At 41.0% G+C, this 19,029-nt stretch overlaps 1 pseudogene; it reads right to left on the bottom strand.

Moving 5' to 3' along the window:
- Nucleotides 1–8,559: 8,559 nt before the first annotated feature.
- Nucleotides 8,560–19,029, bottom strand: part of LOC121043083 (mitochondrial inner membrane protease subunit 1-like) — a 43,246-nt pseudogene continuing 32,776 nt past the window's right edge.

Genomic DNA, 19,029 nt, shown 5'->3' with positions numbered 1-19,029 from the left:
ATCATTTGGAGGGTAACAATTGTGATATTGTTATTCATAGTAGGAAATATGTATTTGGTCTTTGTCCCAGTTACTGGCACAGAGCCCCTAAAACCCTTGGAATTTCCTAAGTGTGGATGGCAGTAAGGATGTCTACTGTTATGTTAATGAAGTGACTTTTGGAAGGCACCTAAGGGTGGGGGCTGGATCCCTTGGAGTCAGTCACATATCTTTTAGTATCCTTTGTAATCAGTAATCTAGTGACCAAATGGGTTCCCTGAGTTCCGTTTGTCATTCTAGCAAATTAATACAACCCAAAGAGGGAGTCCTAGGAACCCCCAAACTGTAGCCAGTTGGTCAGAAGCACAGGTAGCAAACTGGGCTTGAGATTGGCATCTGAAGTGGGGGCAGTCTTACAGGTCTCAGCCGTGAACTTGTGGAATCTGATGCAGTCTCCAGGTAGACAGTGTCAGAATTGAGCTGAGTTGTAGTACACCCAGCGGGTGTCAGAGAATTGCCTGGTGGTGTGGGGAATCTCCCACTCCAACACACACACACACACACACACACACACACACACACACACACACACTGGGGATTAGATCCAGAATTTTTCACACATGAAAACTAAACTCTGCCAAAGATCCACATTATTAATATGATGACAATTCTACATCATTTTGCATAGACCCATATTGCTTTCTTGAGACTATGTCCCGTATTGGACTAATAACACTCCATGGCTCTCCACTGTCAGGAAGTTTTAACATGACGATAAATGAAGAGGTCTAAATAACAAAATATAAGAAACCCTCAAGTGATAAATTCCATCTTGTACATTTCCCCAAAATGAACAAGCAAGCGATCAAACAAAATCCCTAGAGGCCAAAAAGAAAGAAACACATCCAGCCTTTTAATGGCTTCTGCCCTGTCACAGACATAGAGAGATATGCCCAGCACTCCTGCTGAGAGATATGCCTTGGATGCCCAGCACTCCTGCACTCAGCTCTGTGCTCTGCTCAGACAATTTCTTTGAGATTGACATTGATGCCTTCATTCTAATATCTCTGAGTCTTTTTACGAAGGAAAAAAAAGATAATAAACTTCTATGCCCATTTACATGTGATTGCAATGCCACCCCCTAATTTTTCTTCCCTCTACTTTCCTTGTTTTTGAAAATATCTTGCAAGGGATCCAGGAACACATATCTTAAGCCTAGGAAAACCAAACCAATGTTTTGAGAATTTGGTCTCCTGTGACAATATGAATGAAACAAAGAAGAAGCAAAGAAGCAACAGGTGCTTAGCTGTCCAGAGGTAGGTTGGGGAAGTACCTATTTTTAAGCTTGGATGAAGGAAAGGAAATAATCTCGGAAGAGAAAGAAGTAAAAGACTCACTTGTGTGCATCCCCTTTTCAATCACTGAAGCCCCAGTTATTCTAAATGTGACCCAGTAAGACCCTTTAGTCTCCCAGGACCACACTTGTATTTGTTTCTCATGGGAAATACCAAATGAAGACGCGAAGAGGAGTCTGTATCTTCTTAGAGACCTTTCCCTGCTGTGAACACAAACCCAGGCGTTATGCTATAGAAGTCACAAGACCAAGCCCCTTTTGGATATCCTTCAATAAAAGAAAGGAAAAGAAATTTTTCAGCTCACAATCTTTAAGCAGTCAAATAAATATAATGTCTGTGTTTCGGAATCTTGGATGTTTCTTCATGCTTGAAGACACCATTTCATTCTTTCCTGGCTTCCATTTTCCTCACTGTTTGTTGCAAGGTCAGACATCAGCATTATTGCTACTCTAATAAAGATAATGTGTTTTTCCTCCAGCCGATTTAATGATTTTGCTCATTATCTTTAATTTGAGCAGTTTGGGATGTGCCTTGATGGGGTTTTTCTTTGTGTTTTTGAGCACAGAGTTTATTAAGCTTCTTGAATTTGTGGGTTATTTTTCGTCACGTTTGAACATCCCCGGACATTATTTCTTCAGCGTTTCCTTCTACCCATGTTCCACATGAACATGAGAACTATGTCCCATCCATCTCTTAAATTCTGCTATGTTCTCCTTTTTAAATTTTTGTTTTCCTTTTTGTGTTTCGGTTTGGATCGTTTCAGCTGATCTTTCTTTGTCTTTTCATCTAATGAGCTTTTTATTGTTGGTTCCATAGTTTTATGGTCTAGGGTATTTATTTGAATTTTCTTTTAAAATCTTATTTTTTCTGTTATTGTCTCACTTTAAATAGTTGTCTTAAAGTCCATTTGTGCCACTCGGTTGCCAAAAAGTGGATCTGCCTTATTTTTTGTTTTTCCCTGGTCATCAGTTATATTTTTTTTACTTCCACACAAATATAAATGTAAGTTTTCCTTGGCATTATATACACAAGAAATATATGGGGGCAGAGTTAATGTTATTCGCCTACAGTCACGCTTTGCCCTCCTCTCAGATAGGCCAGGGGCTGGACAGGAACCGAGCTGGGTCAAGATTGAATCTCAGCGTTTGGTAGTCTCAAGTGTGTCTTTTAAACCATCTCCTTCTTCAAGTGCCATTACTGTGGGCTTTTGTTTGAGAGCTTTGTCTGCCTCTGTCCTCAGTCCTGATAACTTTGCAGTTCAGTGGCTTAGAAGTGACGTTCTTATTCCTCTGCCCCACGCACCTTCAAATTCTGACAAAGTTCTCCACTGCAGGGTCTGCCTGTGCTTACGGGAGGTCCCGCCTTCTGGAGGCTTATTCTTCTCCTAGGTCATCTGTGATCTCACACCTCGTTCCCAGCCCAGCCTCCAGCCCGCTGGTGGTGCAGAACTTTCTGGGGGGGGCATCAGCTCTCCCTGGTCACGGAAGCAAGTGCAGCAAGTGTGGCCCTCAGGACCCCCACCAGCTGACCTTTCCCATGTAGAATCCCCTGCCTCTGTAAGCCCACAGTCAGAGTCTGCACGTGCCCCCAAGAAAGAAAAAAGTAGGCGGTCTTTGCTCACCTAGGAGAGCTCCTTCTTACTCTGGAATTATAGTTCATATAGTTCTGTCTCCACAAGTATCCGATCATTGTAAACATGTGGATTTAATAATTTATCTATGTCTGGTTGTTGCAGTGAGAGTGATGGCCAGCCACGGTTAGTCTATCCAGTCAGAAATGGAAGGGTGAAAACCTGGATTTGAATCCCAACTCATGCACTTGCCAGCATCGAGTGCCATTCTGGACGAGACACTTGTCTCTGACTGTCAGTCTTTTCCTGTAGAAAGTGGGGTTGAGATTGCATTAAATGTGTGACCTCCGTCTGGAAGGCACACTATAATGTTTTATATTTCCAACCTACAACTTTTCATCTTTCTCCCACAAAATTTTTGACCTTTTATTATTCATTCAACAGTGACATGTTTTTAGGTTTGTTTTCTTTTTTGTCACAAATTCTATTTGTGTCACCTGCTACATTGTGGTGAAAGATTGTGAGCTTCTGGGCATGATATTCATAGTGCGTAAAATATGAAACCCACACTGATGAGCAATGTTCTGGAGCCCAGGCCTCAAAAACCAACAGAGACTTGACTCATGCAAATGGAACAGCAGCTCATAGATCATCCAAGGGGAAGTCAAGGTCACAACAAACCACAGAAATCATCGTGTGTCATTCCCAAACAACTCAACCCTGGTAAATTGAGAATATAGCACGTACTAAGGGGTTGGCGCTCCATTTGAAGGGGAGACAGATGAAGAAGACAGAGGAAGAGAGGCAAATAGTGAGAGGGGGTAAGAACCAAATGAGCAGGAGAGAACAGGATGCAGGGTGCAAACATCAGCTATTGAGGGATGCAAGGACATCCAAGGAAAGAGGCATGGACAGTCCAGGTCCAAACACTAGCAGTGAGGGAGAGAAACTGACAAAAGATAGAGAAGGAAGGGCACTAAGTGGAAAGAGAGGCATATAGCAGAGCAGGCAGCAATACATAAGGAGAGCAGGAGGGTGGCACTCAGAGAGATGTGTGGGGAGAGAACAGGACTAACCAAATATAAAGAGCTTTAGCAGGAGAAAGAGAACAGGAAACAGAGGACACATTCTTGGTGGGCTAAGACTGCCAGGAAGAGACAGAATCTAAGCCAAATGCAGACGCAGAGAGAATGGAGATCCCGCCCAAGAAAAGGGGGATGAGAGAAAGTATAGGGAAAACCAGGAAAATGTGATTAAACATAACATTTAATTCAATTAACTGCAACGAGCTAGACATCTTGCAAACTTGGGCTCACGTCATTTGCCGAAAGAGCATGCAATGCATCTACTGTTTTCTCTCCATTTATTAAGGTTGAAACTACTGCCCAAAGCCATGTAGTTGGTGGTTAAGCTGGAAATCCATCCCGGGTCTGTATGTCTCTAAAGATCATGTCTTTTCCACTCTGTCAAGCACAGTGATAGGAGTGTGCAAAGTGGGTAGGGGATGGTTGTTAGAAGGGATGAAGGATGGAGACAGGGGGCCTCTGATAGAGGGCTGTGGACCCAATGCTCTGTTTGTCAAGACCGCAAGTTGTCTTGCTCGAGAACAAATTAAATTTGCCAAGTTGATTGACCCAGTGTGGGAATGTCTCCAAAGCAAATCATGGTCTCCTAGTGTTGCATCACTCTGATTTAGGGAGGTGGGCACCTAACTTATTCAAGCAAGTTTGAGATACAGTCCCTGTTTTCCAGTGGTAGCTTGATGTCAGGTTGAATCAGCAGCCTTTTGAGAAGTTGCCCTGGGCTCCCCAGGCTGCCTCCTAGAGAAGGCCAAGCTCTTTGTCCCAGGGACGTGCATTAATCAAGAAAAAACAAGGGACACATTATAAGACAGGATTGGAGCACGTGCAGGTTAAGTGCATGTCACAAACATGGATAGAGGAAATCAGAGTCGCATTGTGATCCAAGGGGCTCTGAAAATTGCCGAATGCAGAGTGGCCGTATTGGAAAGGGATCCCAGAAGCGGCGGGACGGACGGAAACAATCAAATGCAAACAGTCCTGTCCTTCCCGATCTCATTGCCGTAGCTCTAATTCTGGTCATCGCTGTCATTCTGCAGTTACCAGCTAGTGACGGCCTTGTCCCCAGCACAGTCCTCCTCCTGTTTTATCACGCACGTGTCTTCTGGATGCATCCTCTTAAAGGCCACCCGGCCATCCCATTCTGCAGCTCATGAGACATTTGCTGCTTACTTGCTAGCTTGACTGTGAAGACTTTTCACAATTTGCTTTGGAGAAAAAAAAAAACTACCCTTATCTCCTGCATCTTCCTTTAACGTATTTTAAGCTCGTATTATGTTTTCATTTTCACCGGTCCATGAACATGTCTTAGGATAGTTAACTTCAAGGGTGAGACGGGTTTGCTGCAGCATAGAGTTGTTTGGCACTGGCTTTAAAAATGAACTTGACCACAGGTAAGGGCTCAGGATAATAAGCTGTCACCTGCTAATATGAAGTCACTAACTCTCTAGGAGCAAGAAAGGCCAGGCATCTCCAGGGCTTCCTCTGCGCGGGCACAGGTACACCTGGTCCCAACTTCACCCACATGCGCATGTGGTGCATAATGATTGCTCTCAGGGCTGGAGCTGCAATGTGAAAAGAACCTAAAGTACATTCCAAGGCCTTGACTGTTGATAATCAGGCGTCATTTTCTGGCATGCACAACACACGCAATTAGAAAACAGAAAGAATATCAGACCACCTTCTAGATTTATCTCTGCTTCTCAGTGCTTGTGCATCCTTGCTAAAGTCACTTCCATTCTCGAGGACTCAGTCATTATATCTAGGAAAAATAAAAACTTAAGCTAGAATAATTCATCCAAATGTCTTTAACAGTGATCTGGAGGTGATTTTTCTAGTGTAGAATAAAGCCTTATGTTGAGAGTTACGAGAGACCCCAAAATATAAGTCACTTCGTCACTAACTTGTTGGAATGCTATTGGAGAAGTCAGTTATGTCCTTTCTCTAGGACTCAGCTCAGCTGGACTGCAGTCAGGTGCAAAGTGGGAGCCTGGGGCCCCCAGTCCTCTAAATATATGTGTCTTCTTTAGTCTTTTTTTTCTTTAACTTCTTTTTTAACATTTATTTATTTATTTATTCTTGAGAGACAGAGAGCATGAGCAGGTGAGAGGCAGAGAAAGAGGGAGACACAGAATCCGAAGCAGGCACCAGTCTCCAAGCTGTCAGCACAGAGCCCGACGTGGGGCTCAAACCCATGAACTGTGAGATCATGACCTTAGCCCAAGTCAGACGCTTAACAGACAGAGCCACCTAGGCGCCCTATTTAGTTTGGAAGATATCTGTGTTTTATTTAGTCCTGTCTCCATATGTGTGTGTCAATGTACTTTTGTGTGTTTGGGGGGGGGGGGCATTCAAATACCAAATATTGTTAAGATAAACTATTTGTAAATATTTATAGAAGTTCTTTTTAAGAGGCAGCATCCTGACCAGTCAGAGGCCCTGGCAATAGCGGGCCTGCCTTCCTTCCTGGAGCATCTTACCTGTTTGCTTTTGACCTGGTTTGTGTTTTCCTGGCTCACCTGTACCCCGTGTGGCATTATCCCTCACTTTATATCATCTACCTAGCCCCTGAAGCTTCTGAATTTCCGGATGCTGAGATCATTTCTAGGATCCTTTCAACTTTAACATTGTATGATTCTAGGCATGAGACATGACCTCTACTCTCAAGAATGAGTTTTCAGTCAATCGAGAAAATGATTGGGCATACGAAGCACCTAATCACGGGTGGTGTTTTCATGATTATCTGCCAAATTATTTTTTTTTCCTCTCCTGTGTATTTTTTAATGAAGGATGCCTGCATCAGCTCGCCATGACATTAGCTCCATTATTCATGTGAGTGTGACATGTAAAACTGGCTCTACAGAATCCTTACAAGGGATTTCTTTATCACAGCCAGAGCGAAAGAGGTCTGCTAATTGTTAATGCTAATAAAAGGAGCTGCTATTACTCGGCTTTTAAAATATAATTACATGACAGGAATTCTCTGCTTCATTTTCTTCACACAGCCCATGTAATCGCCATGTAACAAAATTAGAGATGGATGAGGCTTCATTGAAAACGCAGACATAGCCGTTTAGGAAATGGGAAGTGTCCGAGATTAAAAAAAAAAAAAAAAATCATTGCCACCTTTTTAGTGGATCTAGGACGAAATTAAAGCAAAACCAGAAGGATCTATCCATGTATCTATCTATTTATTCTTATTTATTTATTGAGAGAGAGAGAGTATGTGAACAGGGAAGAGGGGCAGAGAGAGAGAGAGAGAGAGAGAGAGAGAGAGAGAGAATCTTAAGCAGGCTCCATACTTAGCATACCTGATGTGGGGCTCAGTCCCATGACCCTGGGACCATGACCTGAACTGAAATCAAGAGTTGGGTGCTCAACCCACTGAGCCACCCAGGGGCCCCCAGACGGATTGTTTAAAAGTGTAGGGCATGTTTCTTAAATTACACATATGAGTGCAATCATGATATTTATCTTTCTCTGAATGAATGATGAACATAGGGGAAGGGAAGGAAAAATAAGATAAAAACAGAGAGGGAGGCAAACCATAAGAGACTTAAATACAGAGAACAAACTGAGGGCTGCTGGAGGGGAGGTGGGTGGGGGGATGGGCTAAATGGGTGATGGGCATTAAGGAGAGCACTTGTTGGGATAAGCACTGGGTATCATATATAAGTTATGAATCACTAAATTCTCCTGAAATCATTACCAACTATATGTTAACTAATTTGGATTTTTTAAAAAAATTAGAAAAATTATGAAGTGCAGGTCCCATCAGATAACTCCACCGTTGGAGCCCTGCACAAGTTTCCCATCCAGTACATTGTCACCATGCCCTATATGACCTTTGCAACCTCCCATGATGCCTCTTGTCTCACGTTCTAAATGCCTTCTTCATTTCACATTGCCCCAGTCACACTGGCTTCATTTTATGTTTCCTGGAAGCTTCCAGGCATGCTTTTAGTGTAGGGTCTCCACATTCTGTTCCCTCTGCCTGACACCCTCCTCTTCTAGATATATGCAGTGACCACTTCCTCCTCTCCATCAATTCTGAGCTCAGGAGGCACCTGCTCTGTGGGTCTTTTCCAGACCTTCCCAGGACACTAAAACACTGCCCTGCAGTTGTCTCTACTACTTTCTGGCACTACAAGCCCCAGGTGAATTCAAGTTCCTCCTACAATCCTTAGTTTACTCCTGGCTTAATCTTGTCCCCTTCTGATTCCATCCCCAACTAGCCCAGGCTCTCACTCACCAACCTGAATCACAGTGACCTTTCACACCTGTATCCCTGAACCATTCAAGCAGAAATTTCCATTCTGGGTCTAGTAAGCTTTGTCTGGGGTCTTATTTTCTGTGCTAAAGTTATTTGGTTAGTATGGTTGACATCTGTAGAGTAGTTAAGTGTTCAGTATGGCAATATGGCAGTGTTTGGTAATCAGATGGATATAAGCTTTTTTTTGTTTTGTTTTTGTATAGTGAATCATTTATTGTAAGTACATAAGTACATGGTTTCAGTGGCAACAATAAAATCACATGAAGGGGAGACAGTGTCAGATCAGACAAATAGATGCTTTTTTTAATCATCACAAAATCTGTGGCCATGAGGGCCATCACATGGAAATCCAAATTTGCTCAGAATCCAAATCTTAAGAGGACAGATCCTCCTAGTAATCCATATGGAGTAGTTCCATAATTCCTGGAATCTGTAGAACCTTGTAGATTGTAACCTTCTAACCAAACATGACTTGTTGGCCTGTCATCATGGCTTTTAAATTTTTCTTTTCAATGTTTATTTATTTTTGGGACAGAGAGAGACAGAGCATGAACGGGGGAGGGGCAGAGAGAGAGGGAGACACAGAATCAGAAACAGGCTCCAGGCTCTGAGCCATCAGCCCAGAGCCCGACGCGGGGCTCAAACTCACGGACCGCGAAATCGTGACCTGGCTGAAGTCGGACGCTTAACCGACTGCGCCACCCAGGCGCCCCTCATCATGGCTTTTAAATAAATCTGATGGACTGTTGGTGAGGATTTTGTTTCCTTCCAAACCAAATAGTCTTACAAATAACACTAGAGCTTTTTGCAATCACAGTGTCACCTCTTTGGACACCAGGAAAATGTTGATTAAGATTTTCTGCAAAGACAATATCTTAATTTTGTATGGAAGGCTCCACTGATGGTCCAGTACATAACAGTACCACCAGTGTATTCGGAGGCATAATGATCTGTACAGCCATATCAAATAGTATGGCCACGTTGGCAGAGTTTCTTCCCCCCCAGTACACCATGAAGCAAAGTTCCGTCTAGATACTTTCATCATTGACCATAGATCCGTTCTAACAATACTTTCAAATTTGAGGATAGTTGTGAGACTTCCAGAAAACAAACAAAACAAAAATATCTAAAGCATGTATCAAAGCCTGTGTGGGTGCTCTACAATTTCAAGATAATTCTGGCCCCAAAGAACCCAGAAGACCCTAAGTACATAAGCTTTTTTTTTAATTTTTTTTAATCTTTTATTTTTGAGAGAGAGAGAGAGAGACCAGGGGAGGGGCACAGAGAGAGGGAAACACAGAATCCAAAGCAGGCTCCAGGCTCTGAGCTGTCAGCACAGAGCCTGACGTGGGGTTCAAACTCAGGAACAGTGAGGTTATGACCTGAGTTGAAGTCGGATGCCCAACCGACTGAGCCACCCAGGCACCCCAGTACATAAGCTTTTTAACTTAATGAATATTTCCTATATTTGTCTCTGCAGTGATCTGTATGTATTTTGCCTCTGTCCACTGGAGAGCTGCTATATTATACTCTCATTGCATTGGATTCTGGAGAGTCTGTCATTGAGAAAACCCCATCTCACCCCTGTTCATTGACCCAGGATAGGCAGAGGAAGACAGGAGGAGGTGGAAGAGGAGGAAGATTACAAAATGCCCTTTAGTTCTGGAACCAGGAGACACATTATTACTCTGCCCCTGTCTATCCAAAGTATGGAGTCTTGAGGCCAATGAATTGCTCTCTTTTCTTTCATGAGATGTAGTTGGCATTATGTCACTTGTTACTAAATAGTACTGAATGATGCAGTAACGTGAGATTATTTTTCCTCACAGTTTAGGATAATAACAATACCTACCTCAAGGATTATTGTTAGGCTGAAAATTTAAAACAATCTCATGAAAGTATTGATGAAATATAAAATCCTAGATATCTGTTACATGGAATTGTCATTTTTGTTCATTAGGGCTTGGGGCAGACTGACTTATTAGATGTATAGATTTCATGTCGATTTAAAAAAAAATAAGGCATCTGGTTAAACTTTTCCTGTATTATTTACCAAATAAAAGGACTGTGGAAAGGGAGGAAGGCTGACCAGTCATCTTCTTTGTCCTTTCCCCTAGAATCCTGATGCTCATGAACCAAATTGTATGCCATCTGGTTTCTGAAATAAGGAAAATAAGTTGGTCTGTTCAAGATGGCATATCCCTAAAATCGTGGCTCTTAGCTCTGAGATACTTGAGTGTCATGTTATCTATGGAACTAATTAAAATAAATACATTCCTAATGATATTCTCTTTGAGTTGGTCTTGGGTGAGTGGCCCACATCTGTATTTTTACTCTCTATAGAAGTTTCTGGTTTATTTAGCAAGTATTTATGAGTATTTTACTACATGTCTGATGCTATAATGATGAGTAAGACAAAGTTCTGCCCCTACGGAGCACAGGACACCCTGGGTGTCTGGGTAGAGCAGAGAACTATTCTAAACATTTCCACTGGCAAATTCTTCTCCATGATTCACTGCTTAATTGGATCTGTGTCACTTTAGATCCAATCCATGGCTCAGACCCCTGGGTTATATTCAGCTTAGCTAGCTGAATTTCTTAGCTAGATGTCTTTATTTAGTCCTATTATATTTGTTATGCATGAGATCTTTTAGGAAACTGAAAATTCTGTCATTAAGAATTTGAGATAATAGACATTTTAGATTATTGTACTAATGGTCAGCAAAATATACCCCCAAGTTAAACAAAAGGCTTTAGCCCTCTTGTGGGCATTATTTACAGTAAGACTGGAAGCTTGGGTGTTTTAATAGTTTATACTTTCCAACAAAGAGACTCTGTCTGCATGCTACAAGATGAGAGACCAGCAAATCAATATCTGTGATGAAAGAGCAGATATCTTTTCTCTGACAGGCCATGTTGGGTTGGCATTTCACCTTTGAGGGTGACTCACTAAAAGCAGTGAATTGGGAGGGGACACACAACAGGTCAACCAGATGAGACAAATCAACCCCAGAACCCACAAAGTGGAAGCTACAAAGGCCATAATCTTCCTGTAGAAAAAAAAAATAATACCATTCTCATTTATTTTTGCAAAGAAGTTAAAGCCCTTGGCTTAGCCACTCTTTTTGTTTTATCGACCTCCCATTGAACACTCACCTTTGTGCCCATGAGAGGTGGTGGGATGATGGGGGCTGATCTGAGGAGTCAGGACATCCAAGTGTTAGTCCTGACTCACAACTTACTCACCGTGTCCCTGAAATATTCATGTTTCCAGTTTTCTCTCTGTAGAGAAAGAGGGTTTATGAGACACTCTCCGGTTCTAACCTGATTCCATCTGTTTTGTTTGCGAACTCATCATTGTCTTATCCATCAATTATTAATAGAAAATATTTTGAATCAATACTACTATAAATAAAAATCTTTCAATTCTCTTCTCTACGCCACAGGTGGAATTGAGTGATATTTCTAACCACCCCCTCAGGAAAGTTTCCTATTTAGTTGTTTCTGGCAAGGCATGAATTATTAATATCCCAGCGATGTTTACATTTAAGAGTTCAGATTCCACCTTTTGTTAGCTATATAACTGAGGCCTGGAGTTCTGGTTTCAAGGATTTTCAGTGAGGGTGTTGCATTTTATCTGTTGTGGGTTTAATGAGTATTAAATAGTGAATATATGCAAAACCAATCATCTCTAGTAACTTTTTTTAAAAGATTTTTAATGTTTATTTATTTTTGAGAGACAGAGATGTGGCATGAGTAGGGGAGGGACAGAGAGAGAGGGAGACACAGAATCCGAAGCAGGCTCCAGGCTCTGAGCCATCAGCACAGAGCCCAATGCGGGGCTCAAACTCACAGACCACGAGATCATGACCTGAGCCAAAGTCAGATGCTCAGCTGACTGAGCCACCCAGGCGCCCCAAGTAGTAACTTTTATCTTTCCCATTTTCCCTCTTCAAATTCCACAAAAGAGTCTTTTAGATGTCAGAAATGATATCACACTGGAAGAATGGTTTGGGGACTTAACCAGTATTGTTTGTATCAATCAATTATTTCCTGTCAGTTGCCTGAATATGCCTTGTGTTTTTGGGATCCTGGTTGTTTCTTATACCATGTTGGGTGACTTCAGAATAAAATATTCTCTAAATGTAAAGGATTTTACTGCTTTTAACATGATTTAGGCTTCTCCCTCCTCTTTAAAATGTGGCTTCTTTTAACCGCCGTCAGCAGAGAAGCAATAAACAGATCATTAGCACTGATGATGTCATAATGGATAATGGAAAAGCATTAATTTTCATAATATCATCATTAATTATAGCTAACATTGAAATGCAGCAGGGCTGACTTTGTCTTATTAAATGAAGCAAAGGCTTTGAAATATTAATTAGTAAAATCAATCTCAATAAAATAGGTGATAGCAAAATTTATTGTTTAAAAACGTTTAGGCATACAAAGTAAAGAAAGTTTTGTAGTTTAAGAAGACACCATTAATATAATTTAGTGCTTCTATTTTACATCACATTATGCCATGGAAAATCACTAGAGAATTCCAGGAATGTCTTTTAATTTTCCTCAATCTCAGTTTCCATCATCAAACCGAGAATGATATGGCCTACCTCCTATGTTAGTGTCTGGATTACATGAGATCATTAATGGGAAAACATTTATAAATAAATACCTTACACCTGTGAAGCATCACTTACTAGTCCTATAGGCAAGATGGGCTTGGCTGGAAGGGGGTACACCCTTCACTTTGCATTTCCAAAACAGTAATCATAGTTACAGCAAAGATCACAAATATTCACGGAGCCCCTGGGTGGCTCAGTCGGTTAAGTGCTGACTTTGGCTCAGGTCGTGAACTCATGGTTTGTGAATTTGAACCCCGCATGGGGCTCTGCACTGACAGCTCGGAGCCTGGCGCCTGCTTCCGATTCTGTGTCTCCCTCTCTCTCTGCTCACCTCTGTCTCTCTTGCTCTCTCAAAAAAATAAAACAAATTACAAATCACAAATAGTCAAGTCTTATTAAATAATCCTGTGTTCTGGGCACTTTGTTAAACACTTTAGATAGATTATTTTATGTAATCCTTATAATACATATTTTTGAGGAAGCTATCTTAATGCTCACTTCACCAAAGAGAATATGAAGATCGAGGAGGCTAAGTTCCTTGCTCAAGGTCATAAAGGTCATGAGTGACGACACCAGATCTTGTTCACTGCAGAGGCCACCTCCTTAAACACAGGCTGTTCTGTCTCAGAAACTATCTAGGCAACTTCCCTTGATCAGTGTGCATCGCCATGCCTCTGGTTGACCAGTTGGCCTTCTGTAATTATTTTATTTAGGTCAGCATGTGAGAGAGGAATCATTGAAGAAATTGCGATCAGAGAAAGAATCCTAAGGGGAGGTACTTGAGCTGACCTGACACCGTGTAACAAGGAATTGGTGAAAAGATTACATTCGTATGGTCTCCAACTGAGTGAATGTCCATTTGGCTATCATCGCTATGCTCACCCGAAAATCCAAAGTTCAGGGAGGTGTAGGTTTGTTTTCAAGCAATTTATGGCATTTTATCTGGTCCTAAGTAATACATTTGATCCTTATTTTTTTTAAGAAACTGAGTTTGAAAAACAAATAAACATAAAGATAGCGTGTGCTCCTGTGCTCCCGTAATACTGTGTCCATACACCGTTTATGACCATTCCTAATTTACATGTCAATTCATTTGTTTTTATGTTCTACTCTTGACTCTACAGTTCTCAGGAACTGTGAGCACCACTCATTTTAGGGGTTAGCATACCATGGGGATTAAGACTCTGTCCCCACCCTCAAAAAAGGTAGTGGTGTGGCTAAAGGTAAATTACTTTACCTTTTAAAACATCGCTTTTATCACATTAAGATGGGGCTAATAATAAAGTAAAATTATAGGTTTCTTGGGATGGCTAAATGAGATGGCATATGGTACATGGCTTACAGAAGGAACCCAAAATATGGAGACTATTACTGTCTGTATATCTGTAGAACACCAACCGACAACTAGCCTGAAACACAAAACTATTAATTTTAAATTAATTGATCAATTGGTACCAGGTTGATGAGTCCAGAGTTATCCATAAATAAAACCACTTCCCATGAAATAGTAGACTTCTTTTCATTCATGAGGAACACGTTAGAAGCGCACAGGACAGGTGTGTTATAAGATAACAGCCTGTGAAAATACAGATTCAATCCTGCCCAGACCTTCATGTCTGGGAGTCTATGAGCTGCAAATTAAATTCAGTATCATCTAAGATTCTTTCAAAGATGTGATTCTATATGTCTATGAATTAATAAAACAGTATAATACTGATATAATTTACACTTGGAGATCAAATTAGCAAGAAGTTTATTTATACACTATGGTATATACATGTAGAAATTTATGTGTTCATGTCCACTGCTTAAAGAATTGGGTTAGGAGCTATTTCTCAATCTCTCACTTTGCCAAGAAGATGGTTGCAGAATGAATATTGTTTGCTTAATTATTGATGCTGTGTTGATTTTTTTTTCTCATAGCCCAAGCAACAACAACAAAATCCATCCAGAAATATAAGCAATAAAGTCACAGATAAAATTTATGGTTTAATTCGAGGAAAAAAAAACATATTTAGCTAGATCTGGCTAATCTCTCAAATTTAATCTCCAAATTCCTTTCAAATGGCAGTTATAAGGAATGGAGTGCCATTTTAGCAAAACAGTAGAAATATTGATGGTATTAAGGCATGCTTTATTTAGGACTTACTATGTGTTAAGTGTAGACCAGACATTTTTAGACATCCTATCACAATCCATCCAATGTATTCCTCCAGGCTGGCTGGATTATGCCTACTTTACAGGTGGAAAATGACAGAGAATGGAGCTCTTTAAATTTTCTATCTTTTTTTTGAAAAAGTGACAAAGTGGAGGTTGGTCAGACACCAGTGCATTTTCTCTTTCCATTGTTACTTGTGGTTTATGTCATGATCCTTTCCATATATTATTCTCTTTGTGTTCCCCTTACTCTCTCCTGCAAGTGTCTGTTGTGACAAGATTGGTGTGTGTGCCAAGGTGTGACCCCATGCGATGTCAATGGGCTTTATACAAGTAAAAATAGAAATAACAAACTTGTTATGCTGTTCACATAATAACACATAATAGGGGAAGTCAGCTCAGAAGTCAGAAAGAGGGTCAGAATGCTAACGAAATGGAACCATAGGGTTCGAGTTCTCTAATCTATGGTGAAGACTGTGAGCCCTCTACTAAAATCCATCCTGTCTTTCTTCATCATATAACACCATGGCAAGTCTGGTGAACTTTGTTCCATATCCTTCCTCGCAGTTTTGTGTAGCTATAGGTTCCTAATATCTATTCAGCAGAATATGAGAAGAGATTATATGTGCTGGTTTGGGACTAAGGCTTTTAATGTGAGGGTGCATCCTCCAAAGTCTCTTTCCACCCTCCATTGGCTGGACACAGTGAGCAAGGTTGGAGGGGAGGTTATTAGCAATACACAATGGAAACAAATGAAATTTCTGAAGGGCTCTTGCTAATGTGAGTACCAGGTCTAGGCTATATGACAGAGGGAAAAGTTAATCGGTGTGTCTTTTCTTCTTTTTTCATCTTCTGTGCTCTGATCCTTTTGTGATCATGGTGACCCTTCTTATTCCTTTTTGGGTTGTGCTTTGTCCATGATTTTCCATTGATGTAAATGGTATGAATCACATAATATTGAATAGCATTCTATAATTTCAAGTGATATACACTAGCTCTATAATTTAAGTGATATCACTGTTGGCGAAATGCTCGGCCCCAAACATATCCACATCTGAATCTCAGTGTTTTATGAATATGTCATGTTACATGAGAAGGGGAAATTACAGTCAGATGCAGTTAATTGCTCATCAGCTGATCTTGGGATGGGGGGATTATCCTGGGTTACTGTGTGGACCCAATGTAACCCCAAGGGTCCTTATGAAGGGTCCTAAGGAGAGAAGGCAGGAAAGCCAGAGTCAGGGTCACAGAGATTCTTGAAGTAGCTACACTTCCTGCTTTGAAGATGGAGAGAGGGGCCACATGCCAGGGAATACAGGAAGCTTCCAGAAATGGAAAAAGATACAGAGAAAATATTCTTTCCTACGGGCTGCAGAAGGAACATAACCCTGGGGACATCTTGAGGTTAGCCCAGGGACACCTCTTTCAGGTTCTGCTCACCAGAAGTGGAAGATAAGTTTGTGTTGTTTAAAGCCCTCATTTTGTAGGAATTTGTTACAACAATAAGGGACCATACACTCACTCAGCTAAAGTAGAAGTTATCTGGTTAATATCCAAGATATTTATCCCTATCTTTCATGGCACCTAGAATACTACATGGCCCGAACTTGACCCTCATTCCAAAGGCGACCAAAAGTAATGTGCAGCCTGGTCCTCAGAAGTTGTCCTAGGAAACCAAGGCAGATCTGTTTTCTTAGGCAAACTTTAACCAGCTACAAAAGCACAGCTTCTGCCAAATGATGTAGAAAAACTGATTTGTCATAGCTTCTCTGGGTAGCATGCGTGTGCAACCCAAATTAAAGAGGAGCCCCTGAAGTGAACCTTGTCATATGCAATCAACATTTATCCAAGGATTCTGGCCAAAGGTATTGATAAATACCCGTGGACAGGTCTGGGACAATTTAGGAAAGAAGTGTCTATTGAGAAGAGAGGAAATCAGCTATAGGGCTCATCATGGTCATTTTTATTAATACATTAGCTGAGGTCACAAATGATGCCAAACAAGAAAGGGATGCAAATATGAATCGGGGTAAATGCAAAATAGAGGGTGTCGGAGTGAGACATAGATTTGTGGAAGCATCCATTGCTTTTTTACAGATACCATTAAAAGGGACGCATTCCCGCGCACTCCACTTTTTAGCTCTTGTGTTCTTTTCTCCCTGAAAATACTGTAGAAGTGGCTTACATTTTATTATTGTTATTAATATTACATGGAACAGTTATTGCAGTACTAATAAAAAGGAATATTTTGTGCTTATAATCTCTCTTTCTAGGAGAAGAATAAGCCTCTCTTGAAAGTCCAGAGTAAAGCATTTGCATCTTCGTTTTATGAGTATAATTAGCACATTTGTTGGTGCTGTCATCAATGATAATCAACATCATAATAACCCCTTATGTTTATATAGCCATATACAATTTACCAAACGTTTCCCCATCCTTTATAATGTTATAGCCACCATCTCTCTGGATTTTGTTAATGGTTCCTAGGGGAAGGCAGGACAGACAGGGATGCCTCCACATTTTTTTTTTAAGAGAGGGAAACAAAGGTTCAGAGAGGGACCCAGTTGGGTCTTGGGTTAGGTCCCTAGTCTCCTGAGTTAGACAAAGCCACGTGAAGGTCATTTCCCTCAAAAACATCTCATTCTCAATGCTGTTCTATGTGTTGTTTAATGCAACTACACATAAAGCAACTTCACTGCTTTCCTTTCCTACTATTTCATGAAGAGATAAGACGATGGTATAATTTGAAAGACAGCCCAATGTCAGCCACGTTACTTAAACCAAAAATGTGTGTAATTCCTTTGTGTGATTCCCTCCTATGAAAACTGTCTGCACACTGACAGAGGCTTTCTAGAGACATAGCTAATGTCTCTAGACATAGCTAGTATCATTTATTTATTTATTTTTAATTGTCTAAAGTTTATTTATTTTGAGAGAGAGAGAGAAAGACAGAGTGTGAGCAGGGGAGGGGAAGAGAAAGAGGGAGACACAGAATCTGAAGCAGGCTCCAGGCTCTGAGCTGTCAGCACAGAGCCCAATGCGGGACTCGAACTCATAAACCTTGAGCTCATGACCTGAGCTGAAGTTGGACGCTTAACCGACTAAGCCACCCAGGTGTCCCCAGTGTCATTTAAATAACTAGGGATTTGAGATCCCTTCCAGGCTCTAGGAGTCACTAGCTTATATTGTGTAGACTATTTTGTAAGCAGAAATTATTAGGAAGAGCAAGGAATCAGATGGTCATGGTTAGGGACCCTACTTTTGCCTTTACTTGTCAAATTGAATGTATACAATTTCCTTGAACAGACAGTATTGATAAAAAAAAAAAAAGGAGTCAAAGAAACCACTTTACTATCTGGTTGTGAAGGGCTACATTCAGTAAGTCAGTTCAGCACAGAGCAAAGTTTAATTAAATATGACTATTATAGGATTATTGTTATTATTATTTTTTGTCCCTCAAAGAACAATCCAATTATCTCAAATGCTACTGTGTAGTTAAGTGTGCCGAGACAAATGGCTATCGGTCTCCCCACTGTAGCTTTCCTCATCCTCTGACCCTATATCTGTATTGTCTTGGAAATGTCTGGAGCTGCTGTGCCACTTCAGGAGCACCATCACCAAAGTGGGACAGCCAGCACTGACTGAATTTCACTTAGGTCCGCTTTCACCATGACTTTGTCTCTTTGCTGTGTTTTCACATCTCAGGACAGAATAGAGCAGGTGTCCCACACTAGAGAGGTCACCTCAGGTTAATACATGGACCAGGTAGGGCAGTGTAGTTCTAAGAACAGGCATGATTGATAGTTCAAAAAGAAGAAGGAGAAGGAGAAGCTTATACATCTAGTCTGGGCTCACAAACATGAAGCCTGAATTCTCCCAACAAAGAGCAAGGGATGAGCTTGCATTCAAAGAGAAACAGTAAGTAAATTGAGATCTGAAGCACAGGGGTGGAAGTGTCCCTGAAACGTGTGTCTAATTCCATCATGGATCA

Source organism: Herpailurus yagouaroundi, unplaced genomic scaffold, assembly GCF_014898765.1.
Source record: "Herpailurus yagouaroundi ecotype Mexico unplaced genomic scaffold, PumYag 186, whole genome shotgun sequence".
NCBI classification, from domain to species: domain Eukaryota; kingdom Metazoa; phylum Chordata; class Mammalia; order Carnivora; family Felidae; genus Herpailurus; species Herpailurus yagouaroundi.
This window is presented reverse-complemented; position numbering and strand designations above follow the sequence as displayed.